Raw genomic sequence first — 15,049 nt, 5'->3', positions numbered from 1 at the left:
AAAATGAGGAACAGGGGGAAATGTACACAATGAATACTTAGAGAGTCTCTAGTATGTGTTAGGCGCTAGGTGGGGATCTCTGCTTTTGTCTTCTGGTTTTAGAACAACGAACCCTATATGTTTATCACTCACCATTTATGGATGACAAAATTAAACCAAGAGAGAAGAGGCGGCTTGCCCAAGTTCATCTGTACAGTTATCAGAAGGGAGAAGACTGGAACCCAGCTCTTTGACTGCCAAGCCAAAGTGTTCTGCACAGCCCAGTAGCCCACAACATTTAAAAAAAATTCTAAATAGATTTCCCCTTAAAAGAAGGGCACTAGTTGTGTTGCCGTGTCCCTACCATGGTATAATCATGCTCTAAATTGTGCCAACTGGATCTGTGGCTAAAACGTAACCTTGGTTTCACTTGAAGAAAAGAAGCACAGTGTTTCTAAGCGCAATGGAATATATGTGATATATGCACAGCCTTTTTGTTGTTAATTGTTAGAGACAATGTCTTACCATGTGACCCCCGGTAGCTTTGAATTTGCTTTGTAGAACAGGCTGGCCACAAACTCACAGAGATGTGTTGTAAGCAGTCCTTTGCAAAATGCTAAGAGCTTTTATTTGCCGGGTATCGTGGTGCGTGCCTTTAATCCCAGGATTCAGGAGGCAGAGACAGGAGGATTTCTGTACATTTTGGGTCAGTCTGGCTACATGGTGAGTTCCAAGTCAGCTAGAGTGGCATCATGAGGTCCATCTCAACAAACAAACAATAGGAACCCTGCTAGACATGGTGGTATCCACTTGTAATTCCAGAAACTTGGAAGGCTAAGGCAGGAGGGACCAGTCGAGGCTAAATATTGAGACCCTGTCCCTAAAAACAGCCAACCAAAGAAACTGATAGTTAACTATTAGTGAGAGCTGTCTGGACTCCACTGAGGGGAGTAGGAGTTTTGTTAGTTTTTTATACACTGCTTTCTGAACAGAATTAGCTTCAGAGTAAGAATTTTTAAAAGGATCAAAATGAAGAAAAAAAGGGACCAGGGCCCTTATCTAGATACAGTGTGTTTATTGACTTTTTGTAGAAGGAGCTGAGGGTAAAGTTGACATGTCAGTTTTAGAGTAGAAACTGAGGACAGAGGATGAAGTCATTGGTCTAAGTAGGGGGGCCAGGGTTTCACTTTGAGGTCCCTTTGTCACAGAAATTACATCTCTGTAAGGTAGGCAAGCTGGAGCCTTCCAGTTTTGTGGGATGCATCTGCTGTGATGACTGGCAGCCTATCTCGCTACCAAAACATTTGGAAAGCTGCCGAACCAGGAGGAATGACAGATCCCTCTTTCTCAAGATGGGGCACGATAGACAGACTGGTAGAGAGGCCAGGAGCAGGAGGAGCACAGGCTGATGATTCCTGTTACTTGGAGGCTGAGGCAGAAGGATGGAAAGTCCAAGGCCAGCCTGGGCTACAGGTAAGTCCATGAAATTTGGGCAAAAAAAAAAAAAAAAGTAAAATGTGAGGGAATAAAAACGGTGACCTTAGGGATAAAGCTCAACGGTAGAGCGGGTGGAGCGCTTGCATACTCGCACACTCCCTAAGTTCAACCCCCAGTATTGAGAGGAAACAGAAGGAGAAAAATCAACCAATCAATCAATTGATCCAGATCCTGATATAGAGTCAGATTGTTGAACTTTTCCTTTATTGCTGGTGACGGGGGGCGGGGGGGGGGATGGTAAAGAGGTGACAGTCACTTCAGAACACTGAGAAAATGCAGCTGTCACTAGGAGGCAGCATGGGTCAATTGGGAGCCCGACTGGGAGTCTGGAGCATCAACCTTGTAGATTAGAAAACCGTCCTCAGAGTCGTTATAAGAGACCTATATTTGATGGTCACAAACTCTTCTGAGCTAGATGGAGAAAGGGGGTCTACACATCGAGGGGACTTCATCAGCTGGTTGACACCCAAGGAATCACTAACCAGTGAAGCAATCCTTGACTCTATACTATGCCTTTATCAAGTGAAGAGACTTTTGTTAGCTGAGCGGCAGACAGGACAAGTCACCTTTGGTGCATTCCTGGCAGATGAAGTCTGATAATAGGCAATGGGCTTGTTGACTGTTGGTTGACTGTGTAGAACCAATGAGTGGAAGCCACTGAGATATTTTAGCTCCCCCCAAGGGTGATAGCCTTAGGAGAAACTGGATGGATCATGAAGTAAGTCCTTCTTTTTGAGTGTCAAGAAACAAACAAACAAACAAACAAAAATGTATGCTTCTCCGATGAAGAGTGTTGGAGTCTCCAGCACAGCCAGTGCTCTGCCCAGATATCCCTGTGTCCCTTTACTGTTTGTCAAATGCCACTATCAGCTTCTGCTCCTGAGGGCATGACTGCTCTAAGTAAAGGGTTAAGGTTTTTAGTTTTTTGGGTGTGTGTGTGTGTGTGTGTGTGTGTGTGTGTGTGTGTGTGTGTGTGTATGTATGTATGTATGTATGTAGAGGCATCTAGGGGAATTCAGAATAAATATAGCCTGACAGAACTGGGCCATGTGAGGAGAGATGGGGAGGGAGAGCAAGAGAAGAGGCTGAGTTACATGTGGAAAAGCAGTTGGAGGAAAGGCAACCCAACTCCTGCTCTGGAAAGGTTTAGGGTAGGAGGCAGGGTATGCCAGCTAGGAGGTCCCAGCAACAGGTAGGGACTGAGGGATTCTGGGAGAACCAATATCAACTTTGATATGTTAATAAGCACCTTAGCCATTTGTCCTGGTTTGAGACCTAACAGACATCAGCTTTCTGCAGATAAGTAAGACAAATTCTCAGAGTGTCATCTGTCTCTCCTTGACTTTCTGTCATCCCCTTGGCTTTGCCCTACTTCTCTTCCCCCCTTTTTCCCAGTTTCTCCTGAGGGTATTTAACTCAGGTGCAGACAAACCCTGCTCTTTCTAAAGAGGCAGACACAAGCTGTTGGTAAAGAATGCATGGATCCGCACTCACCCACAGAGGGCTGTTTCCAATGCAGTAAAACAGTAAAGGACTGACCTGACACACCTGAGGCTGCTGTCACCCCAAAATCTTCAGGATACTCATCCTGACCTGTCTAAACTCAGGGTTCACTGCCAAAACCTGAGGAGGTTGAGCCTCAGGTACCCCGGGATTCATCTGCAGACAAAGGAAAGACATGGAAGGGGTTGAACAGAGAAAATGACAGTGTAGACACTGGTCTCCAAGCAAGCCAAAAAAACAGAGCAAGTTAAAACTTCACTTCCAAACCAGAAAACAAACTGCAGCCTCCCCACCTCCTGCTGAGGGGAACTTGAAAACACATTAGAAGCAGCACCAAGGTTTGGTGAATTTAGTTCATCAGCTGGTGTCATCCAAGGCGAAAACAAGACAAAACCCAACCAGCAGCAACAACAAAAAACCTCCCGTTGGCCGCATATTAAAATCGGAAGTGTGGAGTGTTGTGGTTTGGGGAACATACCTGATTCCACCAGAAGTGTCCCATGCTGGACTTACTGAAAAGTAAGTTTAGCTTCTCGTGCCATTTCAGGGTTTCATGTCAATGGTGAATAGTTTTCTAATAGACTCCATGCTCTGGTTGGGACTGATATGGGGCAGGGGGGTACCAGTGAGGACAGCTGTGTGCCAGGTGTACAAAGGCTACCTTCACAGCCCCCAACCTCCCTACCCCACCCCATTCTTATAAAATCCTGTGGAAGAGATAGCATTAGTGTCATTTGGATTTGGAGAACTGAGCTCACGGAGGTGACCCTAGGTCATGAGTTAAGGTATAATTCACACACTTCAAACAATAACTGATTGAACAACGCTGTCTGTGTCGGGGAAGTGGTGCAAACTGAACTGCCACAGAGGTGTAAACAGAAGAGGCAAGGCACTAAACCAGTTTCACAATGGACGAAGAGCAGTCAGTCAGCTTGTGGGAGGCCCCTCTAACTCCAGCTTCTTGGGAAATAGAACATTCCTTTCATCCGAGTACTTTTCTAGGCAGATATTCTAGACCTTTCCTTGATTATTCCTGTAAGTTCTCCATGTGTCGTGTGGCAGACTAGGAGATAAACCCTTTCATTCTTTTTATCTAAATGAATCCTCTCAATATCCAAAGATATTGAATATAAGAAAGGTGTTCATCCTTTTAGTTAAAAAGTGATGCCCGTTTTTTTGTTGCTATGACCGCATTACTGGTACTGGATAATTTATTTTTTAAAAAAGTATTTCTTACAGTTCAAGAGGCTGGGAAGCCCAGAGAATGCTGCTGAAACCTACCTGGTAAGGGTTTCCCTAGTATGTACCCCATTCTGTATCTCAGTTGGGCCTCTCTTCCTCTTCCTAAAAAGCCGAGACCAGTTCTATGTACAGCTATAACTCGGTAGGCTCCTCTGGTCTCAGTCACCTTCCAAAGGCCCTACCTCCCGCCCTACAGAGCTTGGAGATTCAGTTACATTTATTATTATTATTATTATTATTATTATTATTATTATTTACACCATACTGAGTGGAATACTGATAATCTAAAGTGTCTCTCTCTCCCTCTCCCTCTCCCCCTCTGCCCCTCCTTCCCTCCTCTCATTTACAAGCTGTCTACAACCTCGAATTCTCTAATCCTGAGTCTATGTGTAGAAATTATTGTTTACTTACATAGCCAGTAGATTAGTCTCTGACTGCTTGTCTAGCTGGGGAATTTACTACTTACTTTGTGAGTTTGCTACTCAGAGCAGAGCATGGTGCATGATCATCTGTGTCCTTGGCTAGCACAGATAGCCAAGCAAGAAAGCTTGGGTGGAAGGGTCTTTGGGACTGTGGATCCAGATGAATGGCTCATACATAAGAGAAACAGATCTTTTCAAAGCCCCAAATAGTGAGAAACACTGCTCTATTCATCCAGTACCTATCCCATCTCCCAGGAACAACCCATCTATTCCCTACCCCGCCGTGGCTTTAGAGTGTACAGACTGTGCTTACTGTAGCCAGAATAGTGGGTTAGGAGTAGGCATGAGACAACACTCATGACAATTAAATCAGTGCCCTGTGATTTTCTGAACTGGAGCTTGTTAAGGGGTAAATCTCAGCCTGCACCCGGACAGAACACACCAAACCAACATGGCTCCATGTGGAGAGGTTTAATGAGAGAAGAGGGGGATAAGTAAAGGAGGCTGGCCATGGGCACGTGGAAGGAAGGGAGGGGATGGGGAGAGAAGGAACGGGGAAGAGGGCAAGAGCAGGGAAGAGAAGAACAAAGAGAAAGAGGAGGGGCAAGCAGCCCCTTATATAGTGTCAGGCACAGGTGGCTGTTGCCAGGCAACTGTGGGGTGGAGCATACCTGGCTGTTGCCAGGTAGCTGTGGTTGCCAGGTAGCTGTTGGGGGAGGAAGTTTTTCTTGGGTGATATGCGCAAAAGGCAGGAGTCTATAACTTCTGGGAGCATTGATCAATTCTTGAAAGAAAATTATGTTAAGGCAATGAGGATATAGAAACAGAGTCAACAGGTCTAAAGGAAATTCCAGTTCCCCAAGCCCCAAAGGCAGTCCAAATACCCAGAAATGAACTAAATCTGGCTTATAGGAGGAATTTTGATGGTTAGAGCAAAACCAGCATTCCTCAGGACCATATGAAGCTGGCTCCCACCTGCCAAAAGCAGTCATCCTCCTTACCCCTGCCAGAAGGACACATCAAGGTACATGCTGGCCTCCAGACTCCCTCAGTAACACAAGTACCTGAGACACATTTCAGAGTCATCCAAGCATCCTAGCCCTTTCCAACTCCCCACAGCAGCAGGTACTCCCTCTCCTTATAACTCTGCTATTCTCAATACTCTCTGTCATCCTCTCCCCCACAATTCCCGTTTCTTTCACCATGTTTTCTTTGCTCTCTCTTCCCTGCTATCTCCTTTCTCTCACAGATAGCCCGGGCCATGTCTAGTCTTCTGGCCATATTCAGTCTACTTCCCCCCCACCCAACCCCCCACTCTAGACTCTTCCAAATGCCTCTGGCTCTTCTCTTTTTCAGACCTATAATAAAAGCCTTTCCATTAACCATACCACGCAGTAGTCATGTCATTAGTTTACACAGGTGATGTAGTACTGATGGTCTTAATATTTCTTATCTTCTACATTCCATAGTTCAGGTCACCCCTTGGTTATGTGAACCAAAGACTGTCCTTTTATTGGCTTAAGCAAACCCAGATGATTCTTCTGTAACCTAAACCAAGCTTACATAATATAATCTATTTTTTCCTATTGTTTCTTCTCAGCTTGAGATGTAGACGGTAACTGTATTTATTGTTTTTCTTGTTGCTGTGACAAAAACAACTTAAGGACAGAAAATTTTATTTTGGCACACAGTTCAAAGATACGGTGTATCTTAGGGTTTCCATTGCTGTAAAGAGACACCGTGACCAAGGCAACTCTTATAAAAGAGAAGGATTTCATTGGGGCTGGCTTACAGGTTCTGAGGTTCAGTCCATTATCATCAAGGCAGGAGCATGGCAGTGTGCAGGCAGGGATGGCACTGGAGAAGGAGCTGAAGGTTCTACATTTTGTTCTGAAGGCAAACAGGAGAAGACTGACTTCCAGGCAGATAGGATGAGGGTCTTAAAGTCCATGGCCACGGTGACACCCTTCCTCCAACAAGGCCACACCTCCTAATAGTGCCACTCCGTGGGCCAAGCATATTCAAACCGCCACACAGTGTATTATGGTAGGGAAGATGGAGGCAGGAACAAGAAGGAGTTGGTCACATAGTGTCCACAGTCAGGAAGCAGAGAGCGATAAGTGCTCATATTCATCTTGCTTTCTCTATATTATTCAGCACGGAAGTCCAGCTTGCAAGATAGCACTGCCCACATTCAGGGTGCGTCTTCTCAATCTAGTTGAGAAACTCCCTCACAGTTCTCCCAGATTATTTATTTGTAACATCACACGTGTGGTGTGTGTTCAGGTGCTCTTACCTCTGCAAACATGTGTGGAGACCAAAGGATGATGTTAAGATATGTTCTTAAATCTCTTCTCTACCTTGATTTTCAGACAGGGTCTCTCACTGCACATGGAACTTACTGTCTCAGATAGACTGGCCATCAAGCCTCGGGGTGATGTGCCTGTCTCTGCTCCCCAGTTCTGCGTTACAGAGGTTGACCTCTAGACCCTAGGTGATTCAGATTGCCAAGTTGACAATATTAATCACTACAGTGCATGACCTTAAATTAGCAACTTTGATTGAAGCTTGGTCCCACATAATTGCTGAGAAACAGACTTGAGCACATCCTTCAGGCTGGAGTGACCACATCCTGTTATGCTCAAGACACCTCTAGTTTACATTTGTTACCTTGGTGTTGATATTTGTAGGGTTCCTTTTCAGTCTTTGTAGGGCCTGGCTTGGAAAATAATAATGTAGCTACGTGAGCTACCTGAAAAGAGTTTCTTTCAACTCTTTTCTTCTTGAAAACTATTAAAATGCCCAACCTCTTTCCATATCCTTAGAAGGAGTCCTTGGAAGATGGGGGTGAGATGCAATGTGTCTGTATGTCTGGTCCAATAATCCTGGTATGGCATCTTACATTTATTTATGGTGTGTGTATGTGTGTGTGTGCGCGCGCACACGCGCATGTGGGTGTGGTGTGTGTATGATGTGTATATTTGTGTGCATGAGTATGCATGTGTGCATGTGTGTGTGTGTGTGTGTGTGCATGTGTGCATGTGCATGTGTGTGCGTAGGTGCCACAGTGCATGGATGGAAGTCAGAGGACAACATGAGAGTGCCACTTCTCTCCTTCTACCATGTATGTCCCAGGAATCAAACACAGGGTCTTTGGTGACAGCTGAGTTCTTTCTAACCTTTATATTGCGTCTTGCCACAATTGTTCATGGTTTTAATGTTCCTTTTTTCTTTGGGACAGGTAATTTAGAATCACTGAGACATATTAGTCATTTAGTGTGATTTCCTTGATTAAAAGAATTATAAGTGACTATTTGGAAAAAACTCAAGGAAGATTTCGTTCTTGGATTAATGTTAAATAAAACATGTACTTATGACTTACCTCTCAAAGCAACTGGCTATTCTTTAAAAGTTCAAACACAGTAAGAGGAGAATAACCACATCATTAGGGCTCAACTAGCAGGGGGCTCAGGGTGTGGGTTCACCTGACCACGAGGGCAAGAAGGGTTTTTCCTCATAGAGCAATTTTGGCAATGTCAGAAAGATGTGCATGCCAAAAATTTTTATCCCTGTGGATTGCAAATTGCCTTTATAAAGACATGACGTGTTAATTTCATGTGCTCTGAAGTCATTTAGTCAGATTGTGTTCTGTGTGTCTCTCTAAGGTGTCATGTTTTCTTTGTTTTGTTTAGGAAGATGAAGTAAAGCAGATTGTCTCTCTTACATGCCTGAGGTTCACAGAATCAACCAGAGGCCAAGTCTGGCAGGCAGCTGCCCCTCCCTGTGGTGGTGGAAACTGATTGCCATCTTGACAAGCTCTAGGATCGCTTATGGGACAAACCTCTGGGAGTGTCTTGAGGAAGTTTCTAGATCAGGTTAATCAGGACAGGAGAGTGGCTATAACTATGGGTGGCCTCATCCACAGATTGGGGTCCTGGGCTGCACACAAAGACCCAGTCAAACTTCCTGACTACAGGTACAGTGTGTCCAGCTGCCTAACCCTCCTGCCACTATGCCTTCCCCACTGGGATCTTAGCTAAAACACACCCTCCATTCCTTAAGCTGCCTCTACCATAGTAAAGAGAAAAGCAACGATTACACAGACTGCCTCTCACATCATTGTCTCTGTACTAGATCACCCCCCCCACCTCCCACCCCACCCCCATCCCCACCCCCAGGCTAGAACATAACTCTTTCTGGATCAGCCAACCTTTGGACTTGAACTTGGGTCTCCAGGCCTCCAGTTTGACAACTCAACCTGCAAATTTTGTTCATCATCCTCTATAATTTTATGAGCTAATACTTTATAAAAATATTCACACACACAAACACACACACACACACACACACACACACATACACACACACACCTATTGTTATTTCCCCTTTTGGATAACAGACTAATAAAGAAAGAATAAGAAATCACGCATCTGCTTCAGAATGAAGGCACAACCCTTTACACACATCTGCAGGTAGTAAGAAGCCCTGGGTCCGATAATGTTGGCTTTTCACCATCAGGAGATGTAGGTTAGGGGTCGTGTCTTCCTTCTGTAACAGATGACTATGCTGAGAGAGACACAGACAGACAGATTTGGGGTCTTTTCATCTTCTCAGAATGTATTGACAAACAGTAAACTCACAAGTTACAACTGATTTGACCAGAATTCACCAGAGAATTCTGATTTCACTTGATAGCGTGACCATTGGCAATCACAGGTTCTTGATGCCGATCTTAACTGTTAATGTTAGGTTGCGGGTCACAGTTAAGCATCACACCTGATGTCCAGATTGCTACAGAACAGCTGCTAACGAGTGAAAGCCCCTTCATCCCCTGGAGACCACAGGAGGCAGAGGCAGAGAACAGACTCTGCAAAGAGAGTCAGTGTAGGTGGTTAGGTAAGTTATTGAGGACTCTGCCCAGAGCTGATGGAGTCAAAGCAGGTTCCTGGCAATGGAAGGGAGGGAGGCCAGGCGAAGTAGCAGTTCTCATGTGCAGAGCAGCTGGGTCTGTGTGAACTACAATATGAACGGGCTCTGTCAAGCAGGGGACCGCACTGAGCAAGGCCTGGGACAGGGTCTAGAGGTCATTACCCATCATTCTTATCATCTGTGACACACACACCAACTGGCCTGATGACAGATTTAAGGTACTGCCACTCCTCAGCACTAGGCTTCTCCTCTTTGACATGGTCCAGGTTCTCCTTTGTGTTAAGATTTCTTAAGAGAAAACTAGCCTAGCCTTGTGGGTATTAGGCCAGAACACCTGCCCCAGACTCTGGGGAATCAGGGCCCCAGGATGAATGAGGAAGGACAGATCTCAGGCCCAGGTCTGGACAGATGGCAGAGAACTAGAGCTGTGTGTTCTCTGCTATTTCTTCCCATGCCTCAACCCTTCTCTCATCTGTACTCCATGAATGGGAAGAGGTCTGCACATGAGCCTTCCTGGAACCGTAAAGAGAAAGCCCACCAAGCCATCAGATGCCCTTGTTTCCCATTTGTCTTTGCCACTTCCCCCCTCAAATGCCTGTTAGACTCTGTGCCTCAGTTCCCTGCACGTGAAGCACAGCTGTCAACTCTGTTCTCTTTCCTTGCACTGATATTTGGAGATTCTACAGGTCAGATGGGCCAAATCTCCTTGAAGTACAGTTAGAAATTACTGGATTATCTTCTAGAAGTGGAACCATTCTACATGGCCGTCACCAAGGTTCTAGAAGTATGGCTTTGCATTGAGAGGGGAGCTGGAGGGAAGGCAAGAGAGATCTTTTCTCAGACGTAACACTTTGAGAGCGCTTCCCACAGCCATCCAGAGGAGCCTCTCTCACATTCCCAAACTCTGCCTTCCCAGAATAGAATTCACTTTGGAGGCACACAGACGGGTGCTGTTCTTGGCCCTTGCCTGCAGTAGAGTTCTCAGTGCAGAGTAGGGGCTGTCAGGTGAGAACAGGGGAGCTGAGGTCTCCACATAACTGAGTCCTTGTGAAAGACCTTGTATTACTCGTCCTTTCCTGCTGAGTTCTGGAGTAAACTTTAATCTCAGCCACACACTATTGTTTTTCAAAGGGAAGTGGGTAGTGTTATCTGCATCTGTTCAACTTGTTCATAGGAAAAGATGCTAGATAGCCTACTGTTGCTGTCTTGCCAACCAAGAGCTTGTCCTGAGGGAAGTAGACACCCAGGAGGAGAGGTGAGATCCTGGGTGAGATCCCAGGTTCCTGCTCCTTGCTCTGCTCTTCTTTTCTCTTCCACCACCTCCTCAGGCAAGCCCTGCAGTCTGCTCGCCTACCCTTAGCTGGAACCTCCCATCGTCTGTGAGGTGTGGCAGGCCATCTTTAGGAAGCCTTCCTTCACCTTGAAAGTAGGTTCCAGCTAGATAACCCTGGATCCCTAGACGGTTTCTTAGTAGCCCTCCTCGCCATTCACTTCCTTCTTTTCCTTCTCCTTTGGAATGCTTTTTCTTCCTATGGCTGACACAGGCTGAGCCCGTGACTCTTCTAACAACGGGCCCTGTTAGCACTGAGGGAAAGGAGAATGCAACTCCCAGGGGCCTTCAGGGGCAGAGGCCATGCTAACTGTGTCTCAGGACATGCCAGTGGGCCCACTCAAGCTTTCAAACATACGCAGGAGCCGGTAACACCAGTTATTAGGATGGATTCCAGCACGAGAGGGAAGCTAGCTATGTGTGGACGCGACTCTAGGGAAACACAGGCTGACACAGAAAGCAAACCATATGCCCTCTTGAAAATGGGGTGTCCAAGTGTGGAGAGTCCTCCCCCCATCAGAGGTAGCTAGCCCACCAAGAGCCAAGAGTCCATAAATCTCCCCTACTTTTTTAGTCTCTTCCACCTGCTAAAATTTTGGTTTACTAAAAGGCCCCTCCATATCCCAGAACTTCCTACTCTTTCCTCTTTCCTTCATTCCCATGGCTTCAGTTCTTTCAAAACTAACCAGTCGTGCCACTCTGAGGTCAGAGCCCAGCCAATGGGAAAGAGTCATAGTCACCACCTGTGTTAGAATATAAAACCAGGGAATGTCCTCCCTGCCCACCCCATCTCCAACCCGTGTGCTTGCTAGCATGTGCTTGGGCGGTGGTGTGACCTTTTTGTAAAAAGAGATGGCCTTGTCAAGCTTTGTTCACTTTGCCCCTGTGTTCCTCCTTGTTTGTTTCTAACACAGGAGAAGCTCTCAATAATCGAGTTTATGTCAGAAAAAAGATTTCTTTGATGGGCTCTCCTTCCTGTTCTACCACCTCCATCTCCTCTCCTTCCTCTTCCTCCTCTTGCTCCTCCCACTTTACAACTACCACCCCCGCCTCCTTTTTCATATCTACTTATGGTATTCCTAGTTTTAAAAATTAAATTGTATGCATTTGTTTGTTTGTTTACCGCTTGCAAGCCTAGTACCCTCAGATCCAAAAAAAAACCGTGTTGGATCCTCTGGAACTGGAGTTATAGACAGCTGTGAGCCATCGTGTTGGTGCTCGGAATTCAACCCAGGTCTTTTGGAAGAGCAACAAGTGCTCTAAGTCACTGGACTATCTTTTGAACCCTTCCTGGACCCTCCTTGAGAGTTCCACGCACCAGCCATGGCTCTTGATAGGCCTTCTCCTTAGAATCCTCATATTGTCCACCTGCCTTCCTCCATAAGTTAAAACTTACCACAGGAATCCCGGTTATCTCTTAGCTGCTAGCTCTCTGTTGTATCTTCACTTACTGCTGGATTCCACCCTCTACAGCCCCCACATCAGATCTGCTAGCTATTGTCCCCAGGTGTCCCCAGTCTTTACCTCGTCTCCAGCATCTTCCCTGTCCAGACAATAGAACCTAGGGCATTGGACTCTTATCACAACACCCCCAGCCCACTCTTCTGTCCCCACCCAGTACCAGCACAGTGTGGAATGTGATTGCGACAGAGAGTTGCTTGGTTGCCCCAGCACCGACTCGGGCACGTCCAGGCAAGCCTAGGCAGGTCATCAGGGGTTCTGTTGACATGAAGGACAGACAGCTTTCACAGAGAAACCACAGATGGAGACATGGCCATATTAGAAACCAGATCCTTACACTGTTGTCTTCAGGGTTTAGAGGGATGGTTAGTTTGAGGTTGAATACTCCTTCGGGATGCCAAGGCCCGTTTGTCAGTATATTTGGAGATGGCAGTGGGGCACAGGAGTAAAGTCCTATCAGGGAGTGAAAGGTCATGGGGAAGAGGAGACTTCAGGAACCAGTCCTGAGGTGAGAAACAGGCCTCTGTAGCCTGCCTTCTCTCCTCCTCCAGTGTCTCCTTGGGCAAGCACTGCAGCCTTCTAGACTGTGCAAGGGCCACTAAGCTGCAAGCAGTGGGCATCTAAACCTCTTACACTGAAAACAGATAGTGCTCGAGAATGAGGAGATACTCCGTTCTCTTTATAAATGTTCCTGAGTGAGGGTCAGAGCATGAACCCCAATAACCTCCCTAATGAACCAGGGTTAGGTTTAAATAAGGCTAAGCAGCCCTGGTCAAGGTGTGGTCCCGCCCATCACCATTGTTTGGGCTTCCAGCTCTGCTGCAGGAGGTGTTCTGACAAGTTGATAGAACGACCTGAAATTAGTCTTTGGGAAACAAACACCCTCTCTGGCTGGCACTGAGGCCCCAGCCTTTTCCTTCTCCCAGCATGAACTTCTTGAGGAAAAGTTTTGTGGTCCATGGTTAGAGTCTCTGGAGATTATCTTCTTTCCTGACAGGACAGTCACGAAGAGGTCATGTTGTCCTAAACAACCATCGCTATCTGCAGTGAGCACCTGGGAACTGCAGGAAATGACAGTGACCCTGGCTTGGTGTGGCCAACAGAAGGCAGAGGAGAGATACTCATGATTACATAGTGAGGACACCCAGGAATTCACTAAACGTCACATGCCCAGGAATCTCAACAGCTCTACAGAGCTCAGTGTACAATGGTCTCTAGGGGAAGGTCTGGGCGACTGACATGTTTAATTTGATGTTTTCTGTCTTCTCCCACACCCATGCAGTTGTCAAAAACCAGAGGACAATATCTCCAACTCCTCCTCTTTCAACAATTCAGTGATTACTCCCTGAACCCAGGCACTGGTGAAACAGCCCTGAAGATTAGTCCGACCTCACGCTTTCTAGATTGTGTAAGTTGATGACATGACCTCTCTGTGGTATGGTTAAGAAGAAAGTTTTATTGTGAAACTGGTTCCCATCTATCAAGTCATTTCCTTTACCCCTGGTAGAAGGGACATGTGGGAGAGAGAGAACAGCCAGGTGCATCTGGAAGAGTCCAGAACACAGAGAGACAGAAGTAGACAGAACATGGCCAGCAGACTGGACATGGCCAGGGCTTCGAGAGAGGGGGAAACAGCATGGGGAGATAGAATAGAGAGAACATAGTGAGAGAAGGAGGGGGAAGGGACAGAAGGAGAGGAGAGGAGAGGAGAGGAGAGGAGAGGAGAGGAGAGGAAGAGAGAGAGAGAGCAGTAAGAATAGCAGGGCTATAAGGAGATGCTTGCATAGACTTTGAAACGTGTAATCATGGGTACTTGTGATAATGAGTGAGCCCAGAGACCAGCATACACTTTGATATGGTGATAGGCACCAGGGGTAGTCATGTATCCCTTCTACCTGTGGTAAGACAATGACTCCTTTGGTAGATGGGAGCCAGCTTCACAAATTCCTGAGGGATGCTGGCTTTTCTCTAATTGCCAGAAACCCTCCTAAGTCCAGGTTGAATTTTGGAATTAGTTGGGGAAGTGGGTAGGTTGTGTGTGGGGGAAGAGTTGTTGTTTTCTTTGGACCTGACATCGATGCGGGGCACAGGTACGCAGAGGAAAGGTTGAAGTCCCAGTTGCTACCTTCTTGGAGAAAAATTAGCAGAGGATTGAAAACAGAATGCTGGCCAGGAAAGGGTGTGTGTGCCTATTTTGTTGTCTTTGGAGACAGTGTCTGTTCAACCTCATTTGTTTGTCCTGGTGTCTGGGTGCTGGATCCAGGATTCCATGCATTTAACATCACACCCAGTTCTAGGAGTCGCTAGGGATTGAACTCAGAGCTTTGTGTCTGACAGGCCAAGCTCTCTACCTACTGAGCTACATCTCCAGCCCCTGGTAGAGATAATTCTATGTGCAGAAATCATGTGTCAGAGAGGATATGGCATAGCAACATGGTTCTGAAACCAGAGAGTAAGGAGAGGGCAGGACAAGGGGAGTCTGCATTGGCAGGTGAGACAAGATCACAGGGGGATGAACCAAGGCCTGTCCAGGGCGGCTGAGGAGAATTTTAGCTATATTTTTTGAAAGCTTCATCCTGACCATGGTGTGAAATACTTTCAAAGTGACCACTTGGAAAGCCACAAAAACCAGAGTAAGAAGAAGTGTGGGAGTTCAGACTAGGGAGGGGCTGTGTCACTTCTGATA

The 15,049-nt window shown here is 46.4% G+C and overlaps 1 long non-coding RNA gene across 1 annotated transcript in view; it reads left to right on the top strand.

The window, feature by feature from the left end:
• The first annotated feature begins 12,635 nt into the window (after positions 1-12,635).
• Positions 12,636-15,049, top strand: part of LOC148007798 (uncharacterized) — a 28,251-nt gene continuing 25,837 nt past the window's right edge. The window contains exons 1-2 of the long non-coding RNA XR_015647446.1: positions 12,636-12,871; positions 13,646-13,771. This is a non-coding gene — a long non-coding RNA (uncharacterized LOC148007798). The remainder of the gene's footprint in view (positions 12,872-13,645; positions 13,772-15,049) is intronic.

The sequence above is a fragment of the Rattus norvegicus genome, chromosome 1 (assembly GCF_021556685.1).
Source record: "Rattus norvegicus strain SHRSP/BbbUtx chromosome 1, alternate assembly SHRSP_T2T, whole genome shotgun sequence".
Taxonomy (NCBI): domain Eukaryota; kingdom Metazoa; phylum Chordata; class Mammalia; order Rodentia; family Muridae; genus Rattus; species Rattus norvegicus.
This window is presented reverse-complemented; position numbering and strand designations above follow the sequence as displayed.